General features: G+C 41.5%; 1 protein-coding gene across 9 annotated transcripts in view; it reads left to right on the top strand.

The window, feature by feature from the left end:
* Positions 1–6,225: 6,225 nt before the first annotated feature.
* CLIP1 (CAP-Gly domain containing linker protein 1) overlaps positions 6,226–18,822 on the top strand; it is a 72,621-nt gene continuing 60,024 nt past the window's right edge. For 8 of the 9 annotated variants that reach the window (XM_076352646.1, XM_076352642.1, XM_076352638.1 and 5 more), the window contains exon 1: positions 6,447–6,509. The gene's annotated coding sequence lies outside the window, so the exon portion shown is untranslated. Of the gene's footprint in view, positions 6,247–6,446; positions 6,510–18,822 lie in introns of those variants that run through there. The other variant, XM_076352640.1, reaches the window with a different exon arrangement.

Below are 18,822 nucleotides of genomic sequence, written 5' to 3'. Positions count from 1 at the left end.
CTTCTTTAGTAGGATGTACAGCCTAAACATTACAGGAGTACTTGTGTACTTCTGCCTTGCCTACAGAAACTGCAAGAGGAATATCATCTTTATATGCTTAGTACCCTTTAGCATTCTATGTGTTCACAATAAATTCATAATAAATCACCCTTCCACCTAACTGATCAGAGTAGATAAGTCTTCAATGTTTGTACAGATTCCCAGACCTATCACTAAAGTAGCTGTTAACTTTATTGCGTCCAAGATTTATACTGAAGATATTAGAGTAAGGGTAAAGTGAAGTCATTTCAGCAATATGGCTTTTAATGTAATGGTAAATTCTAGTTTAAATATGTTAAATCCTTAATTTTATAAGGCTTTGAATTTTAAATTCTTCAGCATTTTTTATCACTTTGGCTACTCTTGTATTTGCTGCACACAAACTACTTGGAGATACAGATCTTTCTCATTTTTGGAAGATGATGTCTTCTGTTATCTAAAACAAATATTATTTGGGGGGGCTTGGGGCAGGAATGGACTGTGTTTGGGTCCACGTTTTATATCCACTGGAATTTTTGTCCAAAGTGACTGGACTGACTAATTGTTCAAGTCAGCAAATGTTTTTGTCCTTCACCTGTAGTCTGCTACCATTGGAAGCATGCGGCCCATGCTGTCACACTTGCATACACGCTTGAATTAAAATTCCCACAACTGGGATTGTTCACATTTAACAATCTTGGTTTTTAACATAATGGAAGACTGTAGGCTTTTGTAAATACTGAGTTGTCTGGGTGCTCAGAATTATTTTTTGTATTGCCTTTGTGCTTCTTTTGCAAAACTGTTAGCAGATGTTTAGACTTGCTTCTTTTAGTCTTGGTATTACCCCTGTCTGTCTTGAATATGGTTTTGGGGGGTAAGTCAAGTATCACGTGACACCAGTGCTCATTCTTTTGCAATGATATCAATATAATTAATAAATAGGTGGTATGAATGTTTTCCTGTTAGTTAAAATCTGTATGACGAGTTGGTTATTGATTTCAGTAGACTGCTAGCAGGGGACTAAGAAAATGCTGAGCTGGGAGCTGCTTGGAGCTAGTCAATGGAAAGCATTGAGTTACCAGGCCTTGCCGGGCCTTTGGGCTGTCTGGATATGGTATGAATTAGAGCATGAACTATTAGACTTAGACCACCTATACCATATATTGAGAAACTCCCCTTCCTTTTTTTTCTTATTCTATCCATCTTAAACATCTGTAGATGTTTAGTTTCAAGTCTGAGGGTGCCAAAATCCAAGCCCTTTTTCACTAATGATCTGTATAACCTGTATATTAAAACAAAAAACTTATCCCCTGTTAGCCTAAAAATTTCTTTACTTAACTGGTAAAGCAAAACATAGCTGGGAATAGAATACTTTCATTTGTTACTCTTTTGCCTTTCAAATTGTAAAGAAAACTTATAAAAGTTCCTGTAATAGTTATTTTTTCTTAGAATAAGATTTTTGTAATGCATATGTTTTTGATCTCAGAAAAGCGGATGGCCTGTGGCAGGAACTGTATAATTTTGGTGTTTAACTTCTAGTAACTGATTTGAAATAAGGGTAATCATACAAAATACTGGGCACTTGGAGGTATCTTTTAAATTGTTCTTTTTAAATCTTATCTTTTAAATTGTCCTTTCTATGGAGGTGGTGGTCATCAGTATGGATAATGCTCCGAGAAGATCGAGCAGAACCGAAGAGTAAAACTCCTACTGTATTTACCTCTGCTGTAAGACATACAGTTAATTAGGGACAGGGAGTTACCCCTGCTGTTTCTCTCATGGTTAGGAATGAATTCATCTTGATCTCTTAGCTATTTATCTATACTTCACTGTTCTTATCATGTGCTATATATTGTTGCTGCACTGAAGATGCTTGTAATTATTGAATTTCTTGAATCTGTCAGGTGTAACTACTCAAATTGTTTTTGTATATTGAAACTGCAATCACATCACACTACAAGGTGTGAGAAAAAGCTGAATAGCAAAGTATTTCTGTTACTTTTAAGTCACATTCCCATGGTGATGGGTGTGGCATAATAACCTAGATTAGAGTTTACTAAAATGAATGAGTAATAAAATTTGTAATGAGGTGGGTATAGTGTGAGCAGGCGTCACTCAAATTTTCCCACAGATTCCTGTTGGCATAGTACTCATGTTTGTTTACAGCATTTGGAACAGCAAAGGTATTTTAAACATGCTTATGCACATCTAAAAATATCTAATCTGTGCAAAATATTCAGGGTATCAGTCAGGTGGCTAGTTGTCTCAAAAATATTTGAATTTCTAACACATTTATTTTTATAATCTAATTCACAGTGCTTAAAATGTCATGAAAAGAGAGCTGACGTTCTAGAAGATATCTGAAAGACGTGTTAGCTGCTAAGAAGAATTATTTTTACTGCAAACTCTGTAAGGCAGGATAGCTGGGGGGAAAAAAAATGTAGAGGAGGAAAAAGCTCACATATAATTAAAGTGTTTCAAATGCATTGGTAGTTGCCATGGAACTCCGTAGTACCTTCATTTTGTAGAACGGCTGTATTGCCTCTGGTAAGTAAATGCCATTGAAGACTGATGCTGTTCCTAAGAATATGCTGTAGAGTCATGCTTACATTTTGGGGGGTGGGAGGGGATGAGTCAGAGGTAGGAATTGGTCTTGATCCTTGGAAAAGCTTACAAACAGGATGGATTTAATAACATGGTAATTAATGTGTGACAATTGGACACTTCCTAAATTTTTATTGAGTCACTGGATAACAGCTAAATATCGGTTGCAAAAAATCTTACGTCAAATCTTTTGTTGCTTGTAGTTAACTAAAGTTTATTTACCCTTTCTTTAGAACTCAGCACTCTCAATAGGAACAAAAAACCTTCTGCTTTGCTTTTCTGTAGGTGAGAATTCAGCTTTTGTTGGTATTTACATCAGTGGCAGAATGATTTGCATAGTCCATCTTTTTTAATAGACTATGGTTTCTCAGTTATCCGTGAAATGAAACACTCATAATCAAGATGAACGTTATTGTTAAATTAAGTACTTTGTTTAAACAAACATGCAGAAAGGATTATTTAAATACTGTCTGTTTAAATACTGTTCTCTGTTGTTTTACCCATGTTGGGTAGAACAAATAAGGTAAAGTTGGATGAAAGTTTGTCTTATGTAGCATACCAACAAAGAACATGGACTTGCAGAGCTTTTTGGTACTGATGCTGGGTACTACGTCTGACCTAGGGAAGCAAAACTAAGTACATTAAGAATGGAAAGACTTCTTGCAGCCTTCCAATCCACTAAGCTGTGACAGTAACTACCAGGTCTGCAGTTGTTTTTTTTTTTTGAACTGTTGCATACATGATAATTAAGACTAAAAAGAGCAGGTTTTCATCTAGTGTAACCTATCTGTCAAAGGCTGCCAGTTTTAGTGACATAAATTTAAACCCAAAAATAATAAGAGTAAGCAGGAGGCTTCAGGACACTAAATCTCTTTAGGATCAGTATAGCTGTAAATAGATGAGCAAAATGTACCACTCGGGTTAAAAGGGGAGGGGGGAATCCTGTTGTGTTTTTGCAAAACCAGAAACAACTACAGAAAATAATAGTGCAAGTTTCTGTGCTGGGATTTTTGAAGTGGCACTTCTGTGATTAAAAAAAAAAAAAGGCAATTAGTTACTTTTCCTGAAGGAGGTATGACCATCAGTTCTGTATAGGAATTGCCAGCTGTACATATTGAAGAGATCATTCAGAGGAAAAAAAAAATCCTGTACTCAAAATCTTCATACTTGTGTGGATATGTCTGATTGAATATAAGAACGGATCTCCTAAGTCATGATATCCTTAAATGCAGTTCTTAAAGAACAATGTTTTAGCTATTCTGAAAGCTTCAATAATTCTAGACCCTTCACAAATCTGAAAAAAGGCAGAAGCAATTTCAATTGGTGTTCCCACATTATTGAAGAGAACAATTTTAATTCTAAAGTAGGCCTTATACTTGTGGCCAGGATGCCAGTAGTTATGTTAGCATCCTGAATTTCTCTGGAGCATCCAGCAATTCCTGTTTTCGTAGAGTTATGAAAATGTCTATATATTATATGTTGACTGATCTGATCATGCAGTTCAGAAAAGAGAGCCACTAGTGCTGGAATCAAAGATATTCTGGCTTTCAATCATACTTGGACCTTTATAGTACCGTGATTTATAGTACCAGCATCTTTTATTTATAACGGTTGCTACAAATTGGATGTGAACATACTAGATGTTATTGTTATCACAGTTTGCATACATCTCCATCTAAGTGTAGACTGGTACACGGAAGCTAAGTCAACCATTTCTAATTGGGATGAACTTAAGTTACAGTTGCTCTAAAGCTACTTTTTCATGGTTTGAAGGTTGATACTGGTTGAATGATGGATATCTAACTCCCTTGTTTCCTACAAGATTACTTTGATCTTGAAGCTATGGTTCTGTTCACTAGGAAATTACATGAAAAAATGGCACATTCACTTTATAGGTAGAAGCTTTTGATCTATGTGACATCATTCTCAATTCTTGCTTTAGTAACAGAACATTCTTAGCTTAGCCTTGCAAGGGAGTAAAGAAAGCTACTTACACATTTGAACCATATTTCATCTATTATTTCACCACTGTTATTTACTACTTGCACTTTATTACAAGTTCTACAAGAACAGCGCAAAGCTGCAACTCTTAGTTTCTGTCTTCAGTAGTAAGCCGACTTCTAGTTGCTGTGCCCTGTGCTAGATACATCAGTCTCATATTGCTTATGAAAACTTTTAATGTTGTGCATTGAACTGCATACTCTTGAAATCTACCTACATGGTAACAAATTAACTGCGAGACAAAAAAATCAAATTAATGAAGGAAAATGATGGAAAATGATACACTTAGGAGGAAAACACATTCTATGTTAGCATCAGATCCATACAGAAAGCTCAAATCTGTGATACCAGAAAGAAGCACAAAGGTTCACAACTGTAGCTCTCAAGCCAACAGGTATTTTGGGCAAGTGTTCTGTAAAGTTAGTCTGACTCTAGTTTTTACCCTAATTGCAGTTTTTGTGTTAAGGATTATTTCCATAGCTAGGGGCTGCAGGGTCAATTTTTTTTTTAAGCAATCATTTGCTGGCTCTGCGCTTCTAAATACAATCTAATATTTAAATCCTGAAGTCTTTATTCAGCAAAACTTTTATCAAATTTTGCAGGGAGAAAGAAGGGTGGCTGTACATGGATTCGAGTATCTGTTTCAACATCTGATGGCCATGGTAAGAGATTCTATTTAACATTTAGGAAGTGAAATTCTAACAAACATTGCTAAATGCTGATCTAGTTGAAACCTATTATTTGGGGGACTGCATCACACCATTTTGTGCTTTACCATGCTGGATTAATGCCAAAGAATGAAGCCAAAATGAAACACAAATTGCAATCAGTCTCCGGCAGTGGAACTGCTTTCTCATCACCCTTTTGTTTGAATAGCATCATGCAGAAACTAAATGATCTGTGAGACTGCAGACTGAGGTTTGCTTTGTGATGAATTCAGCAGTTATGGGCCAACTCTGGCTGGGCTCTGTTGCCTATTTATAAGAGGTAAAGAAGTGAAGCAGAGCTGTTTGATTCAGCCTTGAAAATTGGTATTAAATTGTTGATGATTGTGTTGGAGCTACTGCTACAGCTGTTTAAACTTTCGCACTGGGATAACGCCAGATTCCAATGTGTTGCTTCACAAACACAATGAAAATTAAAATATTCAGTACTTTAGAGAAAGAGAAGGAATGATAAATTTCTGGGCATCAGGACAAAAGGAAAATGGAGAAAAGAAGCAGACAGTAAAGTTATTCATCCGCTAAGAGCTATGTGCTGTCTCTTCTCCCCACCCTTCCCCCCCCCCCCCCCCCCCCATTCACGCCTGCATGCTGCCGCAGCGCATTCCCTCAGCGGTCAGCGCTACCGGTGCTCGGGCCCCCTCCCCGCTGTGGGGACGAGGACGACCCTCCGCACCGAGCCAAGTCCGCTCTCCACCGGCTCCCCGCAGGCTGCCGGGACGGGCGGCTCCCCTGGGGCCTGCCCTTCCCCGCGCCGCGCTGGCTGCCGGCCGCCCGGGAAGGCGGGGTTAGACCGAGGGCCGAGCCGAGGAGAGCCGCTCCTTTCCCCCCAGCCCGGCGGCGGCAGGCACCCGGGCTGCCCTGGGGCGAACAAAGCAGGGGGAGACAAAGGGAAAAGGAGGCGAGGAGGGGGCGAAGAGAGAACGCGGGGGAGCGGGAGCAAGGAAGGGGCGCGGAGGGAGGCGCGGTTCCCGCTGCTGCAGTCTCCACCTCGCGGTGCCGCGGGCCCGGCCGGGCGCAGACGTCCGCCTGCCCCGCCCCCTGCGAGCCGGGGAGGTGCCGCCGCCGCTGCAGAGGGGGAGGAGGCGGCGGCGGCGGCAGGAGCTGCGCCGGGCGCTCGCGGCGGCCGGGGAAGGCGGCGGCGCGGAGCCGAAGGCGGCAGCGGTGAGGCCGCCGTTGGGGCCCGCGCGGGGAGGGCGGTGGCGGCGCTGCCGGCGCTGCCGGGCTCGCGACGGCGCCGTCTGAGGGCGGGGGGAGCCGCCGGCCGCCTCCCGCCTTGGGGCCTCCGCTTCCCGTCCGGGAGCCTCGGCGGGCGCCGCGCTCCGGCCCGCGGCGGGCCGTGAGGAAGCGAGGCAGCGCGGGGGCGGCGCGGCCGGCGGTGAGGCGCTGGGAGGGTGGGCTGTGAGGGGACGGCGGGCGGCGGTGGCTGTGGGGCGCTGGAGGACCTTGCGTTGAGGGACACGTGTCGGGCTGAGGGGCCCTGAGCGGGGCGGAGGGCGGTGGGCAGCGCCGGAGGGGCGATGCTGGGCCGGGTGGGGCGAGGCCCCGGGAGCCGGGGCGGGCGTCCACCCCCCTACCCCCGCCCGCCCGGGGAGCTGTTAGCCTCCGCCACACGTGCCTGCGCTTCCCCGCTGGCCTGCCAGGGCCGCGGTGACAGCAGCCGGTTTGGCTGGTTCCCGAGCCGTGTGCTCGGGCTCATTCCGCTCTTGTATGGCTTCCCTCCCCTCTCCCGCCGCCGCGCCCCCGGTTGGACGGGGCTGGCTGCCCGCTGTGCTCCCGGGGCAGCTGCACTCTGTAAACTCGGAGGCGGCAGGGTGCGGGGTGCAGCATCCCAGGTGGGCTGGGGGCCTCGTCTACCACCGCACAGAGCCCTCGGGTGTCTTCGTGGTTCCTGAGGAGCAGGTAGGGACGTGAGGGTCTTGAATGCGCTCTCTGCTCGAGTCTTACCCTTAGAAGATGTAGCGCTGTGCTTATCGGTGGTTTGAGTGGATGCTTCTGGGGGGAGGGGGTCTGAGAATCTCATGGTAAATGCTGACCTGCAGTTCTCAGCATCCCACATTATATGCTGATACTTTACCTATTGATGATTTGGCTTATAGTTTGCCGTGGCTTTTTTTGGTTTTGTGTCTGCTCCCTATGCCTGTGTTGTTTTCAAAGCTACTGATTTGCAGGGGAGCTGCTCATACTTCGCCCCATGGTTCTGGGTGGCTCAGCCAGAGTTTACTGCCATGTTAATAGCCAACGTTAGACCTGTGGGATCCCCAGGCAAAGGCTATGCTCTAGGCTCCTCCTGCTTTCCGCTATATCACTAGTGCTGCTACCTAAGGCGATTGAGCGTTCTCTTTTCCGTGCCTCAGCTGTCATGGGGCACAAGGTAATTGTTACTGTTACTCACATGTTAATGTGGCTCCTGCTGCATTAAAATCAGGAGTTAGTTTTCATAACATCCTTGTGTATGTGTTTTAAATAATAAAAACAAAAGTCAATGCCACAAAAAATCTCTTCCAAAACATAGCACGGGGAAGAAAATTTAGCCTGTGACTGTGTATGTTCATGATTAAAAATATGACTGTGAAATGAAGACTCTTTCCTCCCCACCCCTTCATCTACTTACCCAGTGTGCTGAATGGGTAGGGTTTTATGGAAGTTCACAGGTTGCTTTGAGATCTTTGAGCAGAAAGATTTTAAAACAGGTGATACCTGTATTAATAAGTAGGAAGAAGAAAGAAAAGAGGTACAAAAGAGGAAATGCCTTTATGCCTGTTGCTTTGCAAAGAATTTTATTTAAAGAACAGAAATATGCATATAATTCTGAAATTAGCAATGTCAGAGAGTGATTTTTCTTAAGTGTGTGTCTGTGTGCACCTGCTAGAACATGTAACAAGATAGTAAATTAGATACTGCAGTGGAAAAGTAACTCCCCTGCCCCTTAACAGCAGCGTATCTTAGTATAAGGAATGTATAACTGTTCAGGTACTGACAAAACTTCTTCATTTACATACTGAATGTAGAATGACTGAAAAATGTGCAGAGGATTATTAGTTCTTGGGTTAAAATCGCAAGATTTCAGGGTTCTCTTCCTGTCCAGTCCTTACACGTGCTAGAAGATTTTCTGTCTGTGCTGAAGTGCACTGAAGCTTTGTCTGTATTGAAGGGAGAGGGATGTGTTGGCTGAAGTGGAAAAGCTTGGAAATGTGACCTCAAATGTCCGTATCTTTAGGGATCAAGAGGGAGATTTTATTTGGCAAACAAAATATTTTTATATAATTTGTATGGTTTCTTTTAAAGAGAATATCTCAACTTTCTAGTGAGGGGCAAAAAACCAGCCATCTTGTATCTTCATCGCAGAGGTGTACTGTAGGAAATAAACAACCTCTTTCCTCGTGTGATTATACTGTAGGAAGGAACAGTGCTCTTATATGCTGATTGCTATGACTTTCTAGAGCTCCTGTGGATTTCCTGTCTGAGCTATAGGCTGTATCTGTTTGTCATCTTCTGAATGTGAATATCCAGGACAGCCTTTTTGTATTTAGCTTGGGCAGACTGGATAATTCCTTTAGTGTTCCTCCTCTTATCCTTTTAGCCCTGTTAAAGTTTTTCTTGGGAGTGACTGGGAATATTTCAAAATAGATCTTCCTTCAAAAGAATAGAGCAATCTGTCTTGCCAATATGATGTTTCAAAACTGCTTTTCTTTCTGTCTCTAAAACATTCAGGTCAAATGTTAACTCTGTATGTTGAATACAAGTTTTCTAATGTTTGAACATGATGACCATGAATGAATGCAGCTCTTGTTTAATCTTTTGGCATTCCTTAGGGACTACTGGCTCTGCTGGCATGTATAAAAAGTAACGCACTGGAATCCTTATTGGACTGGCATGTTTAGAAATGCCTCAGATGGATGGTGTTTTGTTATTTAATGAAAGGCAATTATATACTGCATTAGCTGTAATCTCAGCTGCCCTTAGCTGGATGCCAATTTCTGCTGGAGCAACCATTTCGTTCTTCTTGACCAGCAGAACTGAAGCCAGCTCTGTCAGCAGCATGGTCCCCGATGATTTCAAACATCTACTAATATGTCTGTGCTTGTCCAGGTGTCTGTCCTCCACATGCATTTATTTTTGCAGAGTGATGTTGCAGTTGCATGACTTCGAGTGGTACAACTGACCCTTAGAAATACCCATGAATCTGGTATCTAGCTCCTGGCCTCCGAAAGGCTGGAAAGAACTTAGAAGGTGTATCTAAGAACAGACTGTACAAGTTTCTACCTTAGCACCCGCCTAACTGTTTTCCACCTGGAATGGCGCATCAGTTGTTTGTACAAACTCAGACTGAAGGCTGTTGGGTGACTAGTACCATACATTCTTTTAATTTATAACATGCCTTTGCTCTACTGTTTCAACGAGAAACACCATTATAAGCCCTTCAGTTTTCCCGATCGTTATAATCTTACTGTCTGTATTTTAGCTTATTTTGAGGGGAAATGGCAAGGCAAGGAGAGAACCTCGGTATTTGGTAGAGTTAGCTTATCTGACACTCTCGTTCTGCTTCTCTGCTTGGCAGCAGCATCCACTCAATCACAGCAGTATTTATCTAAGTTCTGTATTTGTACTTCTACTTTATTATATGCCAGCCGTATAGCAGTCATGGTGCTAATTTAAAAGGCTAAGAACATGGAGAGCTAAAAAGGGGCTGCTGACTTGATGTTTTCAAAGAGTGTGAAACAGTTACAGTTTCACCCAAGTCTATCAAAATTAAATTCTTACTATAAAAAGCAGCATCTTTGTTTCAGCTGCTTCAGTCGTAATTGTATCAGGGAGAAGCCCTGTGTCTTTGTTTATATGCATTTGGCTTTGAGGCTGACAGGAGATCGTATTTTCCATCTCAAACTTTCATTTAAACTTTAGATCCCAATAACTTAAACTTGATGCTCTACTATTCCAAAATCATAATTGTTATTGTGGACTGAATGCACTTACTGAGATGGCTGAAGTGCGTTATCATCACCAGAAGTCAGTGCAGACAGTCTAACAAATTACTCTTCTTGTTATCAAAATGGAGGGCTTTTGGGAAAGGCAAGAATTTCCTTGCAAAAATGTAGGAAAAGTAGTAAGTATTGATAGTGGGCTTACAGAAGAGGTGACAATTATTTACTTTCTCGGGTGAAAACCTTCTCTGCTTCTCAATCCTTGACTCATTCTGTAGAGAATGATGTGTGCTTAGGAGGATCATGTGCTTTCTGATCTTTTAATAGACTATAGCAGTGACATTTTTATAATGCATGTGTACAGTGGCAACTTGAAGTGTTAGTTTGCATCATATTTTCTGTTTTTTTTTTTTTTTTTAAGCTTTTTAACAGCTATCAGCTCTTCCGTATTAATTAAAGATGGGAATCTTTTTAAAAAATTGAACAGACTGTGTTTAGAAATAGCAACATAGATTGAGAAAAAAATACTCGCAATATTGCTAGCCCAAAATAATTTTTTACTGTTACAGACATCTTCTCTTATTTGTGCTTCATATTCAGTAGTCTAATTCTTTGTGTTTCAATGGTATTTTTTTTTTAGTGAGAATCTCAAGGCATTTAGGAATCTGAACGAGTATAGCAAGTTATAGAATGGTAAGATGAGGTGTCTTAAAAAATGTCCTTGATGCAGAATTAAAATCCATAAGCAGAGCAGAAGCTTTAATGAATTATCTTTCTCATAGCATTGCTGTAATATCTGACTGGTGGTTTGAGGTCCTAAGCCTCTTACTATCTTTGATCTGATGCATCTTGTTCTTACTATGGTTTCTTAGTTATAGGAATTTACCCTGCCTTTTCCCTTTCCCAAGCATATGCAGAGAGAATCCTGTTTATCCAGTTTGCAGTGAATATCCTGTACTTTCCAAGGCAGACAAACAGCCACGTGTCTTATTTACCAACTTAGCAATGTCACTAAAACCCTCTAATTTTCAGTGGATTTACGTCTCATAATGGTTGCCTTCCTAACTATATTATATTTAAATTTTATATTATCTCCAAATATGCTGATAACCTGCTGCTACCAAATGTATTGATGGCAATACTTTGGTTTTCCATTTTGCTTCAGAAATTAGTTGGTCTGATCTAAAGTCATTGGGAAAAACTCAAGACTATTTGAATGCAAGTCTCCCTCCTACCGGTTGGCCTACTTCTGGGAAACTTGTAAGAATATAAATTTGTTTGTTTGTTTGTTTTTAAATCTCCTGCCTTTTCTTTAGTTGAAATTACCCAGCAGGTTCAAAATCAAAGGGGAAATACGGATTTGTATGCAGGCCTGGCCACCATAAAAGCCCTGATGTTGAAAGATAACCTAAAAGTCTTTGGTCCTGAATAATGCTATGGATCTCTGAACTCACATGGAAAACAGTTCAAGTCATCTCCATGATACAGAAATACAGCGTCTGCTATCTATCTCAGTTAAGAAACAAATCTAAAGTTGCTAGTTGAGCTGTAGATTAGCCATTAATGAGGGACAGCATTGTGGGGCGTTTGGACTGATTCCCAAACAACGATTTTGTTTTTTCCCAGTTCCTCTAAGTGTACAAGAAAGTAGGAGTGTCTTCTGAGTTCTTAAGGAAACAGAGATTCACTCTTTGAAGTTGCAGAAAACCAGTAGCTATTTATGGGGATGTCCTTATACTGTGGTGTGATGGTTGCTTGATAGTGGGATGAGTGATGACAAGGCATAGTGTTTGCGTTACAGTGTTGGGACTGTTTTGAATATCCTCTGGATGTCTTTGTTTCACCGAACATACTAGTTGCTTCAGACTAAGTAATGTTTATGTAAACAAATGCCCTCTAAAATAGAGTTGAAAGATTTTTCAGGACTTATGCTGGTGATCATATAGATATGATTCAGTTTGAGTAATTTGTCAGCCACTCTTCGTTTCAAGTTCTGTTCATCAAATCAATGTCACTGTCAAAAGAGCTATGTCATATGAGTGGGCATACTTCCCAACTTATTATTTTTGTATTTTTATGATAGCAAAGGTAAACTGTATTTTGAGTTAGACTAAAGATGTGCTAAAACTTGCATGCAACCGTAATTTCCTGGAGTAATCCTGGTAGCGATTTTGAAGGCACTTCAGAAGAGCAAAGGATTGCTTTCATTCCATTAGTTTAATAGTTATGCCCAGTTAAAGTAGAGAGAGATGCACTTCTTCAAGAATCTGTCCTTTATAAAATTCATATTTATGTTAAGAACACGGTATGAGAAACGGAGGCTTTGTGGTTCACGTAGGGTGAGTGTTTGCCTTTGTGGAGAGTATACCTCTCTAGAATTCATATGATAGTTATACTGGATTGGGCTGGAGTGAGCTGAAGTAGAATGTCATAAAAACAATGATCCTATATAAACTAGGGGATGTTCTTGCTTATTTTCTTATTAAATTTTTATTTCCTATACCAGTATTTGTAAACAACAGATCTGAGAGAAAAGTCTGGATTCCTTTTATTTTTTTTCCACCTGATCAGATGAGTTTTAAATGCAGAATTTTTTGTACCTTTAAAAATGAGGTACGAAACACTGATTTGATAGGCACATACCAGGCCATATATTTCAATGCTGGCAGTAAGCAGAGCATCTAGTAAGCCAAATAAATATGATCTGATGGCACTTAGCATGATAAACATTGAATTAAATGATGCATATTATTTTGGTGTCTTTTCTTATCGTAGTGATGTACCTGAAGAATATATTCAGATCATCATATTACTTGATTAATTGACATCAAAATCCATGGTTTCTGGGAGAAAAAATAAAACTGAGGTCATGTTTTTAAATGCTCCCATTCTTCTAATTGCTATGTGTTGAATGAGTAATCAAATGTAGACTCCAAAATGCCAACCCTTATTCTATTGAAATCTTAAATTCTTAATTCTATGTATTTTCTGTTTTATATAAAAATTCTTTCTTAAATTCTACTCATTTCAACTTAAATGATACCTGAAGATGCCTCTGCAATCCCACAGTCTCTAATCACTGAACAGTACAGTTAAATTCTTGAGCAACATTCAGATAATCAGTTTTATTTAACAGTGACTACTACAGAGGCTGTTACATCAGTACCATGATAATTTGCTGTTTATGACTTGCTTTGTTATCAAATGCCTACGGTGCTTTCTGGCTTGTTTCAGTCTGAACTTGCTCTCATTCAATAAATGCTTTGGAGCTGATAAAACGTGCTGAATTTGCACTAAGTCATGAGCCTTAGGTTCAGAGAGAAGTTCACTTACCATTTCAGTAATTGGCTTCAGTGCGTAAGTGCAAAGAGACCTCGATGTGAATTCATAGCTCCAAAATGGTTGTATTTAAGTAGTAAATGGCTAGGAATATGAACTGCGCTGCATCATTACAAGAGAAGTTGTGAAAAGTTAATGCATGAAGGCTTCCAAATCCATCTTTTTGGTTTAACTACTTATTACAGAACTGACTTTGAAGCTTAGTGTGACATTTACAATGGGTATTGTGTGCTGTGGAATTATTTCATTGTGAATGTAATCCAACGCTTGCAAAACAGTGATTCAGTCTGTTTGGTTGCTCAATATGAAATATCTCCAATAGACCCAGAACATGGCAGAGGAGGCATCATGTTCAGGAAGACTATTGTTCCAGGATGCGCTCTCCATCATTTATCAGCAATCCTGGTTAACGGGGGAGGTCCCGGATGACTGGAGGCTTGCCAATGTGACGCCCATCCACAAGAAGGGCCGGAAGGAGGATCCGGGGAACTACAGGCCTGTCAGCCTGACCTCGGTGCCGGGGAAGATTATGGAGCGGTTCATCTTGAGGGCGCTCACAAGGCATGAGCGGGACAACCAGGGGATCCGGCCTAGCCAGCACGGGTTCATGAAAGGCAGGTCCTGCTTGACCAACCTGATCTCCTTCTATGACCAGGTGACCCGCCTAGTGGATGAGGGAAAGGCTGTGGAGGTGGTCTACCTGGACTTCAGCAAGGCCTTTGACACTGTCTCCCACAGCATTCTCCTCGAGAAGCTGGCGGCTCACGGCTTAGACAGGTGGACTCTGCGCTGGGTCAAAAACTGGCTGGACGGCCGGGCCCAGAGAGTTGTGGTGAATGGAGTTACATCCAGTTGGCGGCCGGTCACGACCGGTGTTCCCCAGGGCTCAGTACTGGGGCCGGTCTTGTTTAATATCTTTATCGATGATCTGGATGAGGGGATTGAGTGCACCCTCAGTAAGTTTTCAGACGACACCAAGTTGGGTGGGAGTGTTGATCTGCTCGAGGGTAGGAAGGCTCTGCAGAGGGACCTGGACAGGCTGGATCGATGGGCCCAGGCCAACTGTATGAGGTTCAACAAGGACAAGTGCCGGGTCCTGCACTTTGGCCACAACAACCCCATGCAGCGCTACAGGCTTGGGGAAGAGTGGCTGGAAAGCTGCCTGGCGGAAAAGGACCTGGGGGTGTTGGTCGACAGCCGGCTGAACATGAGCCGGCAGTGTGCCCAGGTGGCCAAGAAGGCCAATGGCATCCTGGCCTGTATCAGAAATAGTGTGGCCAGCAGGAGTAGGGAAGTGATCGTGCCCCTGTACTCGGCACTGGTGAGGCCGCACCTCGAATACTGTGTTCAGTTTTGGGCCCCTCACTACAAGAAGGACGTTGAGGTGCTGGAACGTGTCCAGAGAAGGGCAACGAGGCTGGTGAGGGGTCTGGAGAACAAGTCTGATGAGGAGCGGCTGAGGGAACTGGGGCTGTTTAGCCTGGAGAAAAGGAGGCTGAGGGGAGACCTCATCGCTCTCTACAACTACCTGAAAGGAGGTTGTAGCGAGGTGGGTGTTGGTCTTTTCTCCGAAGTAACAAGTGACAGGACGAGAGGAAATGGCCTCAAGTTGCGGCAGGGGAGGTTTAGATTGGATGTGAGGAAAAATTTCTTTACTGAAAGAGTGGTGAAACATTGGAACAGGCTGCCCAGGGAAGTGGTGGAGTCCCCATCCCTGGAGGTATTTAAAAGACGTGTAGATGAGGCGCTTAGGGACATGGTTTAGTGGGCATGGTGGTGTTGGGTTGCTGGTTGGACTCGATGATCTTAGAGGTCTTTTCCAACCTCAGTGATTCTATGATTCTATGATTCTATGATCTCTCTCAGTCTGGGTGTGCTGACGTTGCAATTTTCCAAAACATGAGAAATCTGGCTGCATATTATGTAGCAGTGGAGGACTATACTTGTATTCCTCCTTGGAAACAAAACAAGATGGTGGCAATAGGAAATGCTGTTTAGGGAGGGTGTGTGAGCCTATCTGCTTTCTGCAATTTATCCCTCTGCTGTGTCCACCTCATCCATAATTGTTTCAGTCAGGATGTTGGTGGGCATGGCCCAGTCTGGTCATTAATCTCATTCCTATTTGAACCTTCCAGAAGTTGGTCTCTGTGATCTGGCACATTCTTGCACAGAAGCAAATAGCAGTGCAATGCGAAGGCATTTATTTTGTTCAAAGCCGAAACGTGGTTGTATTTTTAAATTGTGTATGAATTTCAAAAGCCTATAAATTCGACTAAAGGCATTATTTTAGGTGCTTTTGGAAATATATATACTCACTTTTCACAGAAATGTAATACCAGCTCAGGAGACCACAAATACAACTTTTAGAGCTGTAATAAGAATTAGATCTCAATCATACAGAAGATGCTTATACGCTTTAAAGATTTAAGATTGCAATAATTTTAGGGATTGTAAGCATTTGTAATTCTGTTGTGAAGGGTCTGAGCTCTTGGAGTAACTCATGGACCAGAAGAGAGAACTTTTCAGGTTCAAAATTCCAAGTTACTTTCTAGAAACCATTGTCAGGTGTCCTGGTTTTGGCTGGGATAGAGATAATTTTCTTCCTGGTAGCTGGTACAGTGCTGTGTTTGGGATTTAGTATGAGAACAATGTTGATAACACACCGATGTTTTAGTTGTTGCTGAGCAGTGCTTACACTAGTCAAGGACTTTTCAGCTTCCTGTGCTCTACCGACTGAGAAGGCCGGAGGTGCACAAGAAGCCGGGAGGGGGCACAGCCAGGACAGCTGACCCCAACTGGCCAGAGGGACATTCCATACCATGGGACGTCATGCTCAGTACAGAAACTGGGGGAAAGCTGGTCAGGGGGGGCTGCTGCTTGGGGACTGGCTGGGCATCGGTCGGCGGGTGGTGAGCAATTGCACTGTGCATCACTTGCTTTGTATATTATTTTTAGTTTATTATTATTACTATTTTACTTTATTTCAATTATTAAACTGTTTTTATCTCAACCCACGAGTTTTCTCACTTTCACTCTTCCGATTCTCTCCCCCATCCCACCGGGGGGGGGGAGTGAGCGAGCGGCTGTGTGGTGCTTAGTTGCCGACTGGGGTTCAGCCACGACGTCATGATATTTGAGGAATGATTCCTGAGCTTTTGAAAGCTTGGTAATAATGGTATGAACATCAAGAGTATGAAACAGATATTTAAGAAATGCTCTTCAGGTTGTTATTTCAAACATAGTGCTTCATGTGGTGAGTTTGTTTTTCTCTCAGGAAAGTGAAGTTACTGGATTGTGGTGGTCTTTGAAATACATTTTCCATATCACTTTTCTACAGAAGGGATTTTCTGATTTATTTTGTACATGTTACATTTTCTTCATGGTATGGTCAGAATTTGTTTTCTAGATACCTACTAGTTGACTGCCACAGGGATTGCATATGATCTTCTCTGGTTACAGATCCCTGTGAGATTTTCAGCAGAGTTATCTATTCTACACAATCCTTTTGGAAGATTTACTCTGTATCTGTTAGTCTTAATGTTTATATGTATTTTGCAAAGCACTGTTATGCTTAGCAGAATTAACAAATTGAAGTGGTCTCTTTTTTGAGCTTAGAAATGTGTTGGCATTGAAAGGCATTTTCCAACAGTGTTTGGTCTCTTAACAGCGTTAACTAAGTTTAATATTAATCTTTTTAATTTGAAGTGTTTTGAAGAACTCGTGCATGACCGATAGCGCATGATCCTCGATTAAAATAATTGTTTCACTTTATTGTACAAATAAACCACGAGAGTAGTGTTCCAGCCTCAAAGTACACTGCATAGAGTCAGACTGCGTGTGTCTGCATGCAGAAGACGGAGATTATGCAGTCTGTTTTGAGTCAATTCAAACATTACGCTGCTCTATTCTAGAATGTCCTCTTTGTTTCCGTACCAAATGGACAGGCAACTTGCTTTTCTCCATGGAAACACTGCATCTGTTCCATGGTAGTCACGTGTAGTGATCTTAGCAAATGTTTCTTCCTTAAATTGTCAAGTAATTGTTTCAAATGTTTTATCAGATGAAACATTTTACTTTTAATGTTGGCATTACCTGTCCTGAGGAAGGAGAGTGTGGTGGTGGCAGCATGCTCATCAGATATCAACTAAGCTTAAAGAACTATTGGTACTGTTATAGTATTGTTGTGACTGTAGGGTTCTTAAGTGGAGTGAGCTGAGGCTTTTAACTTTTTTCCCTGTTTTCTTATTTAATTGTGTTTTAGTTCTTTTTGGAGTACTAGTTGTCAAAAATACAATCTTGAAATAAACAGTGGTGGACAGCTGTTTTCTTTTTATTATAGGAATTCCTTTTTTGACGGAAAATATTCTGCTTTTTAAATTCAGGGTTATGTGGTTAAATTTTATTTATTTATTTTTAATCTCAGCTTGCCAACAGAATTCATATCTATTATCAGATTAGTAGGATTTATTTTCTTAAACCAATGGTTCTCAACTTGTTGCTCATGGATTGCTTCAATCCATGCACTACTTCGAGATCTGTAAAAGAAGAATAAGGATATTTATTAATCAGCTAAAAGGGCCAATGCAAGGATTCATGTCTGCATTTGAAAATTTTTAGTAGTCAACACACACACAAAAAAATTGCAATTAATTTGAGAATGTAACGCATTTTCCTATTGTATGAAATCATATATTTCCCAGTAATGGCACAAGTGTAACACTTGTGTTTAAAATCTCTGTTTTTATAAGAACTTGTGGCTTTCTGAACACTTAAGTAGTATATATTATCAGACTCTTTCTGGGCATTTCCTTAGGTTCTTGTTACGATCTTTTGAGAAACTTACAATTAATGTTGTTGCCTATTGGTTATAAAGATTCTTTTTCAGGAGAGCTGAGACAGATTCAAGGAAGGAAAGAGAATAAATCGAGACAAGTAGCTAGCTGCTCTCTTATGAGAACTAAAATGAGGTAATTGACATCTGGAGCCTGTTAGGAAATGCTGGCGTGTGTAATGCTTAAAATCACTTGATGCAAATTTACGTGCTTTCAGTGTTTTATGAATTCTATTAGGAAATGCTACTATGAAGGTCTTGTCTCTTTCTAAGACCAAAAGTTGCATTTTCGCTATTGCAATAAGGCAGTAATTTACCAAAATGTGTTGCCTATAGTTTAGCAGCTTTTTGAATTAAGCTACAATTTCAGTAACTCTGAAAC

The sequence above is a fragment of the Aptenodytes patagonicus genome, chromosome 15, assembly GCF_965638725.1.
Source record: "Aptenodytes patagonicus chromosome 15, bAptPat1.pri.cur, whole genome shotgun sequence".
NCBI classification, from domain to species: Eukaryota; Metazoa; Chordata; class Aves; order Sphenisciformes; family Spheniscidae; genus Aptenodytes; species Aptenodytes patagonicus.
Note: the sequence above shows the minus strand (reverse complement) of the source record. Positions and strands in the feature narration are given on the sequence as shown.